This window comes from Leptonotus elevatus, chromosome 18 (assembly GCF_054856555.1).
Source record: "Leptonotus elevatus isolate MCC_2025b chromosome 18, RoL_Lele_1.0, whole genome shotgun sequence".
Taxonomy (NCBI): Eukaryota; Metazoa; Chordata; class Actinopteri; order Syngnathiformes; family Syngnathidae; genus Leptonotus; species Leptonotus elevatus.
This window is the reverse complement of record NC_141256.1, coordinates 9,535,459-9,552,273: the sequence shown is the minus strand read 5'-3', so window position 1 is coordinate 9,552,273 and position 16,815 is coordinate 9,535,459. Positions and strand designations below refer to the sequence as shown.

General features: G+C 38.2%; 1 long non-coding RNA gene across 2 annotated transcripts in view; it reads right to left on the bottom strand.

Annotated features, from left to right (window-relative positions):
* LOC147158511 (uncharacterized) overlaps positions 1-6,589 on the bottom strand; it is a 51,558-nt gene extending 44,969 nt beyond the window's left edge. For both annotated transcript variants that reach the window (XR_015090914.1, XR_015090916.1), the window contains exons 1-3: positions 6,364-6,589; positions 5,883-6,000; positions 1,934-2,036 (exon numbers count right to left, since the gene is read on the bottom strand). This is a non-coding gene — a long non-coding RNA (uncharacterized LOC147158511). The remainder of the gene's footprint in view (positions 1-1,933; positions 2,037-5,882; positions 6,001-6,363) is intronic.
* Positions 6,590-16,815: the final 10,226 nt, after the last annotated feature.

The following is a 16,815-nucleotide window of genomic DNA, read 5'->3' as shown; positions in this document are numbered from 1 at the left end:
ACAGGTTTACATGCATTACATCACTACCTCATGTGACCAAGAATAGTCACATTTACAGTCTCTCTTTAAATGCCAACAAAAAGTGGCAATATGAAACTGTATACTGGTAAATACAGCTGTTGCTGACGTGTCAAAACTCCCGTGTCCCATTGGTTTCTAAAGTAGCCATTTAGTAACTGAAAACTCATAAATGGAATTCTGTGTCCAAGGAAATGTCTCTGACCCAAAGATGACCGAGATGGTTCCCATTTAAGGATGTCAAACTGGCACCTGCCCAAAAGCTCTGACGTCTCTAAACTGCAAAGAATATTGTCATTGTCTGAGGCCGCTGGCAAGACGTTTATTTTTAGGCTGACTTCTTCCCGCACGCAGGTCCACTCAAAACACACTTTAACCTATCACACATTTTTTTCAAAAACATTAGCACAAATTTTCATTTTAATAATCATGTGATTAATATCGATGAAGTGAGATTATGAGATAAAACAAATAGCAACACATTTGACTTTCAGGCAATTGCATATGAAGTTAGCATACATGTTTTAAAAAATAAATAAAAAATCCTGTTTTGGCCTCAACCAACAATCCTGACTCGACCAAAATATTTTCGTCGCAGTTGAGCTGTTTACAATGGGCTGAAGCCTTGCAAAATCATAATTCCACAGAGGTACATTAATATAAAGAACTAACCCGAAGACAATCAGGGAAAATTATAGAGATGAAGAAAAATGATATGATGTCTTGCATTAACCTGACCGAGACGGAAAATGTAATCATAAGCCCAACACACTAAGACGCCTGCTTTCCATAGATTTTGTGTTGGCCCTCAAAGAAAATTGCAACGCTTATTAGGGGTTGTTTTAAAAAAGGATTTGTGGTTTTATGAATGAATTGCGAAAAGAACATGTCTGAACTGCCCAACTGCATTAAAATGTTGCATGGAAGTTGTGTTGAGCTCAGTGATTTTCTAATTTGAACCTAGTGACTTTATCATTTCTTAGTTGTATGTTTTTATTCCTATTTCTGACTTTGTCTCTGCTGTTCATTTTTCTTCTTCATTGCACCTATTTTTTGTTTCCTTTGACTCCTTCTCCACACCAGCTGTCTGTTGTAGTACCAATATTGACCTGTCAGAGGCAGCCTGGTGCCACAAGGCATGCAACACAGAATAGTAGTAGGAGATGATAGATGACAGAAGATAAGCTAACCGCTAGCTTATCTTGTGACTACATTAAAGTAAACTTTTCTCCTTGTCTTTTTTATTGTGTCGAATGACTTGGGAGACGCATTAAAGCCCTGCTTGACATGGCAGCACAGAGGCTGAAATCTGATTGGACAAAAATTCGGGTTTGAAACTGAACCTCCAACCCTTTTTGAATAACACTTAATGGCGCATTTCATGCTGAGAGTGTCGGCAATTCTATTTATATATTTATTTTTATTTTTTGAGTCTCTTTTCTTTTCTTTTTTTTTTACTATTTATTTATTTATTGATATGTATTTTCTGTTGTATTTATTTCCCCTTAAATTTAGTTTTTAATTTAATTTTTGAATTATATTTTTGTAGATCTGTTTTAATTTTCACTTTTTTTTCTTTCTTTTTTTCACATTATTGGTCTTCAATACCAATCGGCTCGCTGACTAGACTGAAAAAACAAACAAAACCTGGCTGCAGGGAATAAAACAATAGAAAAATCCTCCGGGACTTTGGACACAAGGTTCTAGTCACTTTACATTTAGGTCAGCAGAAAGGCCGTAATGCTTTACAATATAGTGTTTTTGCACCTGTCCACCATGTTTGCAGAGTGTGTTGCAGTTGAACTCACTCTTCCGAGCCAAGTGACACTTGTGTTGTCTTGAGCTCATGATTGCAACATTTTAATTTCGCTTGAGAGTACATTGCACAAAAGCAGAACTACGGGGACTCACTTACACTTCCTGCGACCCTTACAGGTTTTCATTGTAGCAGCTGTCTGAGTGATGCCGCACCTCGTGTGTTCATTTAAATCCCTGTTGTCCAGGTGACCCACGTGTGCCTGAAATACAAACACCATTTCCAGTAGTGAGAGCTTCTATTTTATTTAATGTCTATTATTATACTTCATCAGAATCTAAAGGTCAAACTGGAGATGTTGTTTCATCCACTCACCGCGAGAGAATCGCTGCGCCTGCTGCCAAAAGGAGGTTAACAAAGACAGGAAGATTAAATAATACATTCATCACATTGTGAGGGGCGGGGGGCCAAGTTCATGTCAAATCCATAACAAGCAAAGTATCCTCGGCCGGGCTCACTTCCCCGCACGCACGTCACACACCGCTGGAAATCTACGAAGAGGATGTATTGATCTTGCTCGCGCTTCCTTTCTCACAAAGTCACAAACAGAGCCGCCGTATCACAAAACAAGCCCCACTCCCACCTCCCACCCCCATAAAACAAAATAATAAACTCAACGTTTGCCAAAATAATCTTGAGACCTGTGTGTGTGTGTGTGTGTGTGTGTGTGTGTGTTTACTTGCTTGTGTGTGCGTGCAGCCTGTGCTTATGCTCCGATATTGCCTTCCCTTTGATTCAATAGATTAAAATAGCCTGCGCTTGTGTTAGGAAAGGCCTCTCGTTTTCTCACATGGCTCTTTACTGCCACATAATAAACAATATAACACGACAGGGGTACATAGACGAACCGTGAATAATAGACTAAAAGCCTATTTGTGTATTATTGTAATCGTGCTTTTACTGAATCTCAGTTTGCTTATTGCTTAGTAAGTGCTATGCTAGGTAGCTAGCTTTATAACCACCTGTGGAGGTTATATTACAAGCCTTGCTTTACAGCTTGTTTAAAGCTAAGACACTGCTGCACCTGTTCCTAGCGTAGCACTGAAAGCGCTATGCTAGGTAGGTAATAGGTAGGTAGCTAGCTATCTAGCTTTATAACCACCTGTGGAGGTTATATTACAAGCCTTGCTTTACAGCTTGTTTATTGCCACTGCTAGTGCTAGGCTAGATAGGTAGCTAGCTAGCTTTTAATAAGTGTCACTGTGTGTAGCAGTGACAGTGAAGTGACCAGAATGGTTATTCTCATCATCTCAAGACTGTTTTGATCGCCAATCACGTTGGTGAAATGAAAGCTAATCTGCCACGCTACATAATCTGCCTGAATACACAAAATCAATGTAAGACTTTAGTTTGCATCACTTTTGAAGCAACAGGCGAATGGACCACATATGTGGGACGTTCATCAGACACAATATGTTTGGCTCGAGCTTTGAAATTGTAGAGTTGAGTTATTGGACTTTTGTCTTTTATAGCCAGTCATCAAACTTCACCGTCATGCACCGCCCACATGCAAAATGATGAAACGTCTCAAATATTGGCAAATGACCATCACCCATCTGTCTATTTTGCGGTTTACATCTTGTAATTGGGAAAGAATTGTAGGACAAGTTCACTTTTTAAAGACTCCTGGAAGCCTGCATGTGAGATTAGATCATTTTAATTATTTAACCCGTGTACCCTAATTGGGACAGAGGTCACCAATGAGGTTTCTCAATGTCATTCTGTCCTTGGTCATCGTCCTCTGGGCCCTCAAAAGGGGTTTCGGGTGGTCTTAAAACAACAGGCAAAGGGACATTGCGTTCTGCTGAGCACCACCTCTGGCGGTTAGCAGGGTCGAAATGGAACAACAACAAAATGAAGCACTTCCAAGTGGGCCTTAAAAACACTGAATACAACGTTACTGAAGGGGTTAAACACCAAATCAAACCACATAAACACTTTTGAGATTCTCTCTTGGATTCGTTACTATCAATATGTTCCTGCCAGTAGACGTCCATTCAGAACTAAAACATTTAAAGCTCTAACTGTTGATTAGCAGCAAAGCCTTGGAGCAGTTGCACTAGTTGCCAGCCTCCAGTGGCTCTTTGCTGAAGTGATAATGGAGTACTGAGTTATGTGCTGCCCTAATGAGCGCAAATAAAAAAAGCAGGAGACATTCAGCGGTGATCACTTCTTCCACCACCGAGCTGCATCTGCTGCAGTAGAATCCCTTTGGCTATCCGGTTACGGGGCCGCTTGGCTGCGTAGGAGCGCTGTGAGCAGGGAGTATCGCATGCTGTAATATGGAAATTCTTCGGGAACGCGGATGCTGAGGGATTTTTAGATTACTCAATTTGTTTAGTAAATGTTCTACAAGTGGGGAAGAGGCAAAGGTATATGTGCAGGTTAACAATAATGTTTATGATAATTTAGTGTGTTTATAAATATATATATATATATATATATATATATATATATATATATATATATAAAATATAGTATTAGAGGTGTGCCAAAAATGTATTCATATAAAAATCGAGATTCTCATTTACTGCGAATCTGAATAGATTTTATTTATTTATATATTTATATTACAAAAACTATCAAATTTATAGTTGTGGTCCACATTCTGTTTTTGCGGGAAAAGCACTTCCTTACAATTCAAAATTTAATAAATGTAAAAAAAAAAAGACACTTTAATTTCTCCATTTGTCATTCTGTTTTTGCAAAGCAGACCGAAGTAACTATTCTTCACACGTCTATAGGTTGAAGCAGAAATTCCTTGTCAATCAAAAATTTTGGAATCAAAAATCGATTCTGAATTGAATCGCAGGCCCAAAAACCCAAAAATAAATCGTGGCCACAATATAGACATAATATGTTTGCACAATGCTAATCTGTTGCCACAAAATACTCAATCGTGACCACAATTTAGGGATTGTATAAAATACACAAGAAAAACTCATCAGCGGTCAGGAAATAGGTATAACGTGCACCCAATTTGTGGGTTTGTTGCAAGATGGCTGTCATAGGAGAATGTGTGCGTAAACAAAAGTACAAACTGGGCCTCAGTAGCACCAGGTCAGTTTAAAGTCTCCAATTTCATGTGTCCGGTGAACAAACCATTAAGAAAGGACACACAAACCACAAGGCCCTACAGTCATCCCCGCTGATTTGTGGGCCCTGACACTTTAATTCGGTGGAAAACACCCGTCAAAACCCAGGAGTTAAGTAAGTCCATTAACACCATGAAGAAGTCATGCTTTCCAGTGGCGTGCCAAACCTCTGCCACCCAGTGTGATCGTACGGGAGAGTCCCTGTTAGTCTGGCGGGTGGGTCAACGTTTTCTCAATGTTTGACGCTTTATTGTAATAGCGATCATTATTATTCAGCATTGTCACCAGGGATGGCGCTGTAGAGTTAAGCCCCTCCAGTATTTTATTTTATATATTTTGAATTTTTTTTTTTAGCGCCCATATTTATCGATCAAGCGCTCCTTTCGCCTTCAGGAGAAAAAAAAACTGCAGCCGTGCCTGATTTTCACTTGGGAAGGCAGCACTTAATACGCTGCACTTGTCACATTGAACATCCCCCCTTTTTTTATTATACTGTATACCCCACTGGGATATAAATAGGGGAACAATACACACAATACGTCCAATAAGCACACAAATCATCATTGATGATAAATCACTCTCGCTAGTCGCTACCTCCCAAACTGTTTTTGTAATTAATCTCAGATGTGATGACGTAATCTTCCTTCGCACTGACAAAATCTGTCTGCATTTTCAAGAGGATAAACAAGCCAAGATGCATTTTATCAGTTGTCATATTCATTGGATCCATCAATGTCCCTAAAGGATTGTCTTTCTTATTTAAAAGAGGGGGAAAAGGAATGAAAGAAACATTTCATTGTCCTCCGGTCCATGATGTTGGGCATGATGTCAGTTTAGCATCAAATGAGCAAAGGGCTGCGGAATGGAACGAGATAGATCCAACATTGGAGCACAATGGAAAAAGGTTGAGTTGAAAAGCAGTTAAAACGATACGACAGATTTGATGCACTCACCAATGTGGAACAGAATTGTGAGTTTGGCAAGCGGGCCGCTTGAATCCATCATTCTGTTCTCCTAACAGCAGGACGAAGGACATTAGCGACCTTCACTTCTGCAGCCAGTCAAGCTGATCTGTTGTTTTAACAGTAAAAAAGAAAAAGAAAAAAGGGCTATTTATTGTTGGAAAATTTGCAGTGCCACCCCATGGACAATCCACACATGACCAGAATTAGGGGCCGATTTAAGAAATTTGGAGCCCCTGGCAAGGTAGGCATGGCGCCCTTTGTAAAGACAACACACAAAGCAGCAGGTCATTTTAAAAAGTAAATAAATAAATATTGCACTCTCTACTGTACTACTGTACATTATGTTGCTGGTTACATATTTCAAATTATTCCTGCTCAGTGAATAGTTTAATTAGTTTAATGGGATAAAGAAATATTTATCAATACAGGGGAAATATCACTTGCTGGGCAGTTTTGATACAATACTCACAAGTTTTGCGTCGCCAACAGGCTTCGACGTTGCTGTTGTTGCTGCTACTAGCCGCTGACGCAGTGAAGAATGGAGTCATTTTTAATAACTTGGAAATAAACTGTTTTCCTCCTTCTTCTTCCTCTTTTCGGGCCCCGCTCGGATAGCTTCTTTTTATGTTGGTTTTATTTTATTTTCTCCTTTCTTCTCTCGCTCTTCCGCGTCGTTCGCTTTGTTTTACCGCCGACTTTCTAGATACTTTTTCTGCACATGCGCAGTAAAATGGACTGATCCAATGTAGTGGAAGCTGGGTTGTTGCAAGACACGCACGATACGAGAAGCATTCTGATGGCATTTTAGCGAAAGGATTTTGATCAAAAACATAATTAATATGCGCAAATAAGTAAAAAAAAAAAAATTGTATTGACCATTAGTGTATGTGGAATTTTATGGGGTCCCATAGAAACTTGAGGGCTTAGGCAATTGCCTAGTTTTGCCTAACGGTAAGGGTTTAATCACAACTGTTCCACTATCATGTAGAGGTGGGATTAGTTTAAGTATTGTTGTTGTTGTTGTTGTTGTTGTTGTTGCACTACTGATGGCAAAAGCCAAAATAATACATGTGTTCCCTGATTACAACGCTTGGTGGCAGTGCTACTATGCAGATGGAGTTTTTTTTTTTTTTTGTCGACACTCTGGCCTTGTCATTTCAGTGCCGTTATCACAATGCATTTTATGAATTAAAATATTTTCTCGTGCAGTGAATCGTTCCCTCAATCCTAATAATAACACCACTACATCCTTAGAATCTTTAATAATAATAATAATAATCATCATAATGATAATAATAATAAACAATTAGATAAAAACGTATTAAATTTCACAAGGTGACCCTCAGGTCAATGATTTCATTATGTGTCACATTCGCCTTTATTAAATGTACTTTACAAGCTCACCAGGAAGAGGGGAGATGGCAAAAAAGTGGGAAAGCAAGGATTTAAAAAAAAACATTTTTTTTGATTTATAATCAAGGCACCAATCCTAGGCTAGGCTGTGCACAATTTTGTATTTCTCAAAAAAAATATTGCTGAAGCAGAAGCGCTGTATGGCACTGTATAGACATTGCAGTGTTCCCATTGTCCACAAGAGAGCGTAAGTGCCTTTCTTTATACTGCACAATCAGTCAGCTCTCAGTCCATGAATTGTATTTTAACAATAAATCTCCCTTTTGACAAGCGTGTACTGAATACTGATAAATACCAATTTAACCATATGTGTACAGTATTCTTGTGGTCGTAATTAGTGATGCTGCAGCTGAGAGGTTCTATTATTTTGGTTCTCATGGTTTGCAAACAAGTGAAGCAAAGCTATTGAGAGGTTCAGCATTTTGACAAAAGGTGGGCCTATAGTGAATGACGACAATAATTCTTGATAAGTGATGAAGCCCCAAATTATGCATAAAGTGGCCAGATACATTTTGATTTGTAGTCAATGAGTAGCCAAAAAAGGCCCAAAAGTATGTAATCCGTGTCACAATATTCCCCCCCCAACTTCCTGCACCCTTTCACCCCCGCTCAATTTCAGGACATGTGACTGCTGGCTGAACCGCGAGTTGCGAAGATGAACGCTCATTTGGTGAAGATGGACACTCGGAAGGGTGAATCCAAAGTCACACAGAGGAGTAAAAAGTTCAGCGCGGCAATCAAGGCAGGCATACGGCTGTCTTGTCCTCCCACCTAAGCCCCCACGGAGAAACGGTGTTTGTCAAAGTAATAAAGCTGTCCCATAACCCCCATAACCTCTGTAATATTCATGATCCAACCTCCCCGGGCCAGAGCCCAAAGTTTGTGCCTCACAAGGCAGCTTGATAAGTGTTGTGGAGCGGCGTCTGTTCCCAGGCTCAACCATAACAAACGCGTCGTCTTACCTGCGTTACGGAGGGCCGAGCTTGTCCAGACTCCAGACGAGGCGCTCCTCATTGGTTCAGCTGTCGCTCATGTCGAGCTCGCCTGCTCTGTTTATTGATGGCACCGGCTGGACGGAGCCCATAATAGGCAATGGCTCATCTCAACATTACGAGCTGTTTACAGAGGAGTTGAAAAATGACACTTTTATTGCACATTGCAGCGTCCCTCTGTCCTGCTGTGCCCCCTGGCCTGTCATACCTTTCCCCGTCATAGCAATTGAGCTCTGCTGGGACAAGATGATGCGTCAAAAGGGAGCAAATGGCACGGACGATGATGTGCGGCTTAGCTTGTTTAGCACACATATCAAATTGGAGTGGAAGAGATGGCTGATTTGCACTTTGTGTGTATTGGAGGCCTTCAAGAGTGCCGAGACAATTTATGCCTCACTTTTGCCACAATAACAAGAAAGGCCTGGCTTGAGACAACTAATGTGTTCAGTTGATATGTTAAAGATTTTTTACTCCTGACACATTTCCATTAGCAAAGACAGGTACTTTTTTCAGAATCTGTAACGTTAGCATACACTGTTGTTGATTGAAGGCTATAAATGACCAAATTAAATACACTTGTTAGCGTTAGCATACCCTGTTGTTGATTGAAGGCTACAAATGACAAAATTAAATACACTTGTTAGCGTTAGCATACCCTGTTGTTGATTGAAGGCTATAAATGACAAAATTAAATACACTTTCTAGCATTTGTTGTTGATTGAAGGCTACAAATGACAAAATTAAATACACTTGTTAGCGTTAGCATATCCTGTTGTTGATTGAAGGCTATAAATGACAAAATTAAATACACTTGTTAGCGTTTAGTGTTATTTTCTCACATTGTCAGTGTTATTTTTCAACAGTTAATAGTGTTATTTCCTTTTTCCTCACAGTTTTGGTGTTACTTTTAACTCTAAAAAGTATTATTTCCTTTCATTTTTGGTGCTAATTTCTCACAGATTTGCTGTTACTTTTAACATAAAAGGTATTATTTCCTTTTTTTTTTGCTGGTGTTAATTTCTCAAAGTTTTGGTGTAATGGTATTGTTTTTTTGTTTTTTGTTAATTTCTCATATTTTTATCATTACTTTTTCCACACATAAAAATGTTTATTTTCAAAACCAAATTGAATTTTCTGCTCACTACCAATGCTGTTCTTTATAGCAATTACCGGTAGTCTAAATTATTGACACATTTTAATTAAATTATTATAATTGAGTTTGTCTGCCAATAATATTTTTGAAAGCAGCACTATAGTATTCTGAAAAATCACCCAATTTTGAACTTTTAAACTTTAAAATCTTCAGATAGGCCTACTTTCTTGCATCAATAAATAACCAGTCTGTCTGCTTTGATATTCTGCAGACAACCCTTGTTAACCTCCACTTTTACTGTCCGTTGGATCAATGTGAATTACAGAATCTTTGTGATGATACATTCCAGCAAAAACTATCATGAGGCGAGGTGAATGTGAGCATTTGTAAAGCGCTTTGAGTACAATAGGGTGTAGATAAAAGTGCTATATAAGTACACTCCATTTACCATTTACTTTATACTAGTCCATCTGGCCAGCTTCATCCTGGTTAAAAATACAGTCGAGTACATCACTATATCGTCCACAAGAGTGCAGCAGCTTCCAACATTTTTTACACACCTGTGATGAGGCCTTGCAGCTGTTGAGCTGCACTGTTGTGCCTTCACACTCAGTTTGAGTTATTTATTAAAAAAAAATTAAAAAAAGCCCTGAATCAGCTCCACTCATGTCTCATTTCTGGTAATAATTAAAAATCCCAGCATCAAAAACAAAGGAAAAGATCATAAGTCACTCTCTGAGAAAGCCCACATGTTTAAATTGGTCTCACTGAATGTCATTCAGTCCTATTCTGTTCTGTAATCTATTCTTTATAAGGCCTTCATCTGTCACTTTCTTTTACTCGAAATGTGGCACACACATTCAGGTTAAAGCACTATGAAATATACATTGATGTAACATTTTATTTCAGTGGAATGGATTTTGCGTTTGTGTGCTGAAGGAATTCAACTGAATTAACCGGGATGTGACTAATTCCCAATTTAAATTAATCTTTGTCTCATCAGACCACACAACATTTTGAGGCTACAGTTAACTCATTCACTGCTATTGACGGCTATAGACGTAAAAAAAAAAATCATTTAAACTATTTCTATTAGTTTAACATTTCCAAGTAAGAAAAAAAAATATTGTACATTTAGACCAGATATAAAATTCGTGATTAATCATGAGTTAACTATTGAAGTCATGCGATTAATTACAATTAAAAAATATAATTTTAAAAACGAAAAGAAAAGATTATTAAAAATTAGGTTTTTGAAAAAAGATTATTTAAAAAAAGAAAAGATTATTAGAAATTAGGTCATCAGGCGATTATTTTTTTTTAATTGTAATTAAACACATTATTTCAATAGTTTATATCTGTTCTAAATGTACAATAACAACTTTTTTCTAGGTTTTCATACTCTTGTTAAAAGTGGAAAAAAAATGTAACTAACAAAAATAGTTCAAATGCATTTTTGACGTCTAAAGCCATCAATGGCAGTGAATGAGTTAATGAAGTCACAATCAATGATGTCATGACTAACAATCTTATGATGGGAAAAAGTTCAGCATTTCAGGTCAGAATGCATAGTGGCAACTGATGCGTGGCTGAAAACTAACAATAGCGATTTTGTTTTTCTTCGCGAGAACCGTTAACATTTCGTTGAAAGTTCAATAAATTCCCTGGTCTCGATTACAACCACTATTGTTTGTCTTTAAACTGAAATCCATAAAACAGTGAGTGGACTCTCATGTTGTATATATTGGTACTGGAGTAAAACCATTAAACCATTTGGTCCCGACCCACCAGTTGAGCATGGCAGCTTTAGTCGACTTTATGACTCATTGTCCCTCATTCAAGTTTGTTAAGGTGACAAGCAGGGCAGCCCAAGATGGCAAGAGTGAGACATAGCCAGATAGAGAGAGCGAGAGAGAGAGAGACAGGCGGTCCTAGCCTATTTCACTCTGTGTAAAAAGATTACAGATGGCATGACACCACGGTAATGTCTGTATAAATATGCAGATATGACATCTACGACGGTGCTGAGGGCTGAAAAGGGGCTCCACATAAGATCAAATCCGCAACTGCCGAGCAGAGCGAAGACTCGCCGTTGCACATTTGTGGTGCATGGAGGGGTTTGTTTTGATATGAGTCACTACTGCGCGACTCACAGAACACAGCTCAGTGTGGTGACGCCCGACCATATGTCACGTAGACTCGCTGAGCTGCCGTGTTTGGGATACGGTGGCGCGAGGTGAAGCTCCTCTTGCTCTCTACGGCGACTTGATCCAAAAGCTCTCATTTGCCCTGGTGAATCATGAGGTGATCGTTTTCACCGAGTGTCGAGATCTAAACATGGCTGCTCACCAGCGTACGTGCTGTCAGGGTAACTTTTAATTATGTCGTCAATCAATTTAAACATGACTGATGGTTGGGTGTCGTTTTCAAATATAACCAGCGCTTGACACCCGCGATCATCACGTGCGGTATTTTTAGTGTATTGACCTTTAGTTAGGCTCTTTTTTGGGCAGTGGGGCAAAGTAAGACTGGCAAAAAATATATACATGCTATCAAGAATGGAGCAGGCCTCCGCCAAGGCAGGGTCAAGTTTTCGAATAATGATACAGCACAATGTTGTCTTCTTCTGCTCCAGATACATTATTTTAACTGCTGGCCTCATTTTGCTTTAACGCCTCAACTCACACAACCAGTGTTGATTCAGGCTCAAACTTGAGGGGAATCACCAGGGGTACTCGTGTTGTAGCATTTTACCAAACAACATACGAGCTGTTTTATTCGTCTTAAGACATTTGTTGCAGTTTTTATTAATTATTATTTACTCATTTCTGTATAGTTCAATGCTTCTCAAATGGGGAGCATGGTGAGATGCCACGGGGGTGCGTGGAACCTCAGGAAACGTTTTTTTTTAAAGTGTAATTGCACAATTGCACATCCACTACAGTAGGTGGCAGTGGCGCTCTCATTGTAAGAGAATGTGGAAGTATTGAACAATTTTAGAGACAAATTTTATACTATTTATAGTCACGATGGAGAGTTGGGGGGCACGAAATATCACCTTCTTCAAAAATTTGAGATTGGTAGCACAGCACACAAACTTTTTTTTTTTTGAGTTTTTATTGAAGTTCATGGAAACTAACAAAAAAACTTTAATAAAAAAACAACAACCTTTTTTCATCAAAAATTAAACTGCATTTTTTTAAATTGAAAAATGTTGATCTTTTATTATAATATAAATATATAGATATAAATTATATTAATTATAAATATTGAAAACATTGAAACATCGGACATTTGTAGAACTAACAAAGACTAAGTATAATTTTAGCCACAAAAAAAATCTTCTGTTTTTATCCTTATCAATTAATATCATACATGAGCTTTCAATTAATTTTGGTATTGCTCTATGTCCGTACAGAAGAAGAAAAGTCAAAACCATAAATTTTCCTTTATTAGAAAATACTTCATGACCTTTTTTCATCTTGCACTTGACAAATATTCCATATATTAAAAAATAATAATAATAAAACACATTTTAAAAAATAGACTAAAATTAAGAATTAATAACATTATAGAATTTTTTATTTTGATTAATCACGATTAATCGCATAATTAAAAAGTATTTTTATCAAAATGTTTTGTTTGCCAAATTTAAAGAGCACCTGTTGTGTGTTCTTTCGACATTTAATATTATGAGGATGTCATCAACATTTTTTTGATTCACTGCACGCTCTCATCCTCCTCTTTTTCTAATCAATTAATTACTTGCATTATTTAAAATGGGAGAAAAATGACCCCGATAGTTTGACATGAGCAAATATTCTGAATGTCATACCCAAACATTTATTAAATGCTTTACTTTTATGCATGTAGTTATGTTTATTGCTCAAACACAACCTGTGATACCCTTAACGTAACCATTCGTTATCAAGCTAAAGGATAATCTGTGGTCAAAATTAACTCATTCACTGCCATTGACGGCTATAGACGTCAACAATTCATTTGAACTATTTCTATTAGTTTAACATTTTTTCCTACTTTTGTTAACAAGAGTATGAAATCCTAGAATTTTTTTTTGGTAGTAGAACAGATATAAAATTTGTGATTAATCATGAGTTAACAAGTGAAGTCATGCAATTAATCACAATAAAAAAAATTAATCGCCTGACACCCCTCATTAAAAAAATAAAGATTATTAAAAATAATTTTAAAAATATATATATGTTTTTTAAAAAGAAAAGATTATTACAAATTAGGAGCATCCGGCGATTACAATTTGTAATCGTAATTACTTCCCTAGTAAACTCACAATTATTCAAATTTTTTATATCTGTTCTAAATGTAAAAAAAAGAAGACTTTTTTTAGGTTTTCATACTCTTGTTAACAAAAATGGGGAAAAAAATGTTAAACTAATAGAAATAGTTCAAATGAATTTTTGACGTCTATAGCCGTCAATGGCAGTGAATGAGTTAATAGGGTGATTAATCTGTGTTAATACATGATTAATGCGATAATTTTTTGTGATCAATGAATTAGTTAACTCTTTAACTTTGACGGCACAAAAAAAACTACTTGTAATAAAAATTAATAAACCTGCTCTAAAAACAATTAAAACTAACTGAATAAAAATAATAATAATCTGTAACTGTACCAAAAAAACACTATATATTCCTTTATAGTTGTAGTGAGTGTTGACAGATTTTGACCTTTTAACATGCAATGCATATATAGACATGCAGACCACATGCAGATCACATGCAGACCACATGCAATAACTCATACGGCCTCATGGCAAGTCAGTGTGTCACAGTGCATAGACGATGAGCTAGTGTGCAAAGTTGAGCCTATATTCGTGCCGCTGACTTCCCCAGACGTGGAGGTTTCATATGTAACGTCATGTAACTCAATAGGGCCATTAATGACCTCGGTTTCCTTGGTGACCTCACAAACAACAGCTGCACAGTTATCGGTCATCTGGCGACACTCGCCGGCCAAAAGATTTGGAGCGGGGAGGGTAATTCCTTTATTTTTGCAGGAGACTGGAAATATTTCTAATGACATCAAATGAATTTAGAGATCAGGTCAAAGGTTCATCTTTGTCTCATCAGACCACAAAACATTTTGAGGCTTGCCTCGCTACTCTTTGGCAGATTCCACCCTGGATTTCCTGTTGGTCTTGCTAATTAATGGTTTGCAACTTGTGGTTTGGCATGTATGTTTTTGTTCATAAAGTATTCTGCAAACAATAGATTATGATACCAGAAGTTTCCTGTTGATGTGACTATTAACGGTTGTTTTTGATCTTCTTTCCTGATGTCAAATGCTGTTGCTTTCCTTGGTCTACATTCTTGAAGACTAATTAAGGACATTCAAAATGGTGGCCTATGCGCAATCGCTCCGATTGATTTTCTCACAGCTTGCCAATTTCGTGTTACGCCTCTAACTGTAAACGTAATCTGCACAGACAAAACCCAAATCTGAACGGATCTATCGAATATCTATTTGTTATTTTGAAAACATTTTGCTGCCGCATTAAGCTGCAGTCGTCGTGCCGGGCAATGATACTTTTTCCATGGTAACTGGAACCTCATTCAAGACTGTCCTTGAACGCATCGGATGATGTCTCGCTTCTTTCAGAGTCGATTTGAGTCACTGCTGGTCTTCATCCACGCACGTGCCCGCTCCGTTCTTTATTTAGATGCGTGCGCGCATAGAAAATGAAAGGTGGAGATCAAGCGAAAAGCACAACAGACGGGCTTTCACGGTCCTCGCCTAAAATGCAATATGTCTTTTGTTTTTATTTATATATATATATTTTTTGTTTTTTTGTTGTTTTTTTGGGGGGGGGGGGTCTTGTTATTGTATTTTGGATGTTTTAATTGTTTGAGTTGCATTTTAATGTATGAAAGGTGCTATATAAATAAAGTTTAACGGATGGACGGATGGATGGATGGATGGATAGATAGATAGATGGATAGATAGATAGATAGAGATAGCTAGCAGATAGACACAGACAGACAGACAGATAGATCGATAGCTCGCTAGCTTGCTAGCTAGCAGACAGACAGATAGACAGATAGACAGATCGATAGATAGACAGATCGATTGCTTGCTAGCTAGCAGACAGACAGACAGACAGATAGATCTCTAGCTTGCAGACAGACAGACAGATAGATAGATAGATAGATAGACAGATAGATCGATAGCTTGCTAGCTAGCAGATAGACAGACAGACAGACAGACAGACGGATAGACGGATAGACGGATAGATGGATAGATGATAGATGGATAGATGGATAGATGGATAGATGGATAGATGGATAGATGGATAGATGGATAAATGGATAGATGGATGGATAGATGGATAAGCTCTTCCATAAAGTTCCACAAAAATCAGCTAAATGACCTCTTGGTGACCATCAAAAGTCAATCACTATACATAGGACACTACAGTCGACAGTAAATCTCTTCGGGAGTGATTCGGAACAAAGCCATTGTGTAAAAGTGCAAAGTGAGGCTCCAACGGCATTTAGTGTGCGATGTCGTGCGAGTGCGTCTTCCTGTGACAAAGCGGCCGGCTTTGATGATAACCAGCCCGGCCGTCCTCGGGCTCACGCGGCTCCTCTGTTTCATTTCACCGGCTCCTCTGTTGTTGTGAGGTCATGCGCACGCCCGTGTGTCCTCGTATGTGCACGCACACACCTCTGTGTGTGTTTCGGAAAAGGTAGGCCCTCCTCCCCGAGCCTGTTTTGCCTAATACGTCCATGTGGGGCTCGCTGGAAAGATCCGTTCTATTCTGGTGCTGCCAGCCTGCCCTGTGCTGATAGGGAAGGATTAATGAGGCGGGGGGGGGGGGGGGGTGTTCTCATCAACTCGTAATTAGAAACAACGCCAACCACTATTTTGGTGCTTGTTCCTATGCTGGCATCTTGACCCCTGTGACCCTTCCCCACTGCCTGAATAAATATAGGCAGCTACGTGACACATGTTCCAAAAAGAGGGGAGCGCGGATAATTCTCCAGTCTTGCTCACATTTCACGAGGATGGTATCGCTTTCTCTTAAAATACGTGCCGTCACATTTGCTTTGTTGTTATTGAGGCTTACGACGCGGCTTGGAAGCGGCACACGTCAGCAATTGGACAAGGAGAGAAATAAATAAAGATTTCTGTCACTGAAGCGGGAAAAAAAAAGATAATGTTCTAGCTAAATAACTAAACCACTCATTGGCAAAAAATTACAATTCCGCTGAGGTTGAATTCAACAACATTCATGACGACGAAAAATAGGTTACAAGAGAAATAATCAAAATTATTTTTAGAGAAATTCAGTAATAATTGGCCTTCTGGGAAAAAATTGAATGATAAAACAACATACTTTTATTTTTTAATTGTATAATTGAAATAAATAAATGTTCCTATGTT